General features: G+C 59.8%; 1 protein-coding gene across 1 annotated transcript in view; it reads left to right on the top strand.

Moving 5' to 3' along the window:
- Positions 1-1638, top strand: part of MYO18B (myosin XVIIIB) — a gene marked incomplete at its 3' end in the record, with an annotated part of 31268 nt that overhangs the window by 16980 nt on the left and 12650 nt on the right. The gene's annotated exons all lie outside the window — the stretch shown is intronic.

Here is a 1638-nt window from a genome sequence, read left to right as displayed (position 1 = left end):
CGTGGGATGCTGGCCGTGGGAGCCCGGGCAGGTCTGTGCAGCCCTGGCCCCGCAGCCCCTCTGCTCCCCGGCGCGCAGCAGCGTGCAGAGATTTCTACCTGATGGGGATCAGCCTCTGCCCAGCCAGCTCAGAGGAAAACAAGTGAAAACAGAATAAATCAAAGCCTGGATTGTTGAGGCAATTCCTTTGTCTGCTCCAGCACAGCCCTTGATGTTGGAGTCCTTCAGTCAGAATAAAAAATAATGGGAAAAGATCAAAGGGGGGGCTGCCTCTTGTGGGTGCTGCCAAGCACCCCTCACCCCCGGCCCTGGGGCACGTGGCCTTTTGCTGCTTTGTGCAGCAGCTCAGCCAGGAGCAGGGGACCCCGGTCGCCCATGGGGCTGGCCAGGATGCGGCCATCTCCCCCACTCCATCCCAAACCCTCTCCCCTGCCGCCAGCTGCTCGCTCTGCTTTAAGGGCTCCTCTTATCCGGGAGCCCGTGGGCCGGCTCCTCATCCGGCACCCCCTAAAGGCGCTGCCCGGGGGGCTCTGGGCGACTTTGCTCGTCTGCTCCCGATTCTGCTCACCCTGTGCCCCTGAGCGTGCGCCAGCCGGCTGCCTCCGCAGCACCTTTCCTTCCTGGATTTGTGAAAGGATTTGTCCTGCAGGTTGCTTCCCTATTGATTTTAATCGTTAAGCTGGAGTTGCTCTTGCTGGATGCAAATAACGCGTGGCGGCTCTGTTTGCTGGCGGCGCTGCTCCGGACGAGCGCCGCTCTCGAGCTGACGGGGACAGCAAACATCGCTGGGGCTGAGGAAGGTGATCCGGGATTTTGAGGGATTGGTTCGTAATCCCATCACCTTTCATAAGCACATCTGCTGGTTTGCTCCACTGAAGCTCTGGAAATGCACGATGTTAGGGATGCTGTGCTCGCAGCGGCAGCCTGGGCGGGTCGCGTGGTCCGCCTGGTCCTTGGCTTGCTCCGAATTCCCTCAGAGCATCTCCGTGGAGCAGGTATCATCTCGGCCTGGTCTTGCTGGGCAGGTGGGATGCTCTGGGCACCCGGGGAGCGCTATAGTGGGGAAAAGAGGTTGAAAAGCATTGATTTGAGATCCTGAAAGTTTTGAACTATCTCCTGACCAAAAAAACCCAAGGTCCTCCGGCGCTAAACGATTGCCCAAGGGACAAATCTGTCAGCCAGCCTTTAATACGATAAGTATCTTGCAAAGCTGCAAAAATCCGTACAGCTGCTGTTAGCAGAAGCCGTGCACGCGGGGAGCGCAACCCCGTTACTGCGCGCTGCAGGAGCCGGGGGGGGCAGCGAGGCAGAGATACGGGAGGAAGGAGAAGGGACTGCGGGAGGAGGCGGCTGGGCTTTGAGGAGGAAAAAGCTTTTTGGCTCCGTTAGCGATGTTACACAGATGGGGAGGGAGGCAATGCCAACACTTCCTAGCAGCCATCAAGGTGGAATCCGTCTTCCGATGTGGGTTGGCTGAGAGCCGTCCTGGATCCCCGCACCCCGTGATGCGGGGGGGGGAGAGGCCCCCCTGCCCACCCACAGGGCTCCTGCTCTTTGCCCACCGGGCGTTTCCAGGCTGCAGGGTCTCTGCTCAGAGCGGGTGGGCGAGGGCAATTCTTGGTCTGAAGCTGCCCGTTA

This window comes from Egretta garzetta, unplaced genomic scaffold, assembly GCF_000687185.1.
Source record: "Egretta garzetta isolate BGI_Z169 unplaced genomic scaffold, ASM68718v1 scaffold390, whole genome shotgun sequence".
NCBI classification, from domain to species: domain Eukaryota; kingdom Metazoa; phylum Chordata; class Aves; order Pelecaniformes; family Ardeidae; genus Egretta; species Egretta garzetta.
This window is presented reverse-complemented; position numbering and strand designations above follow the sequence as displayed.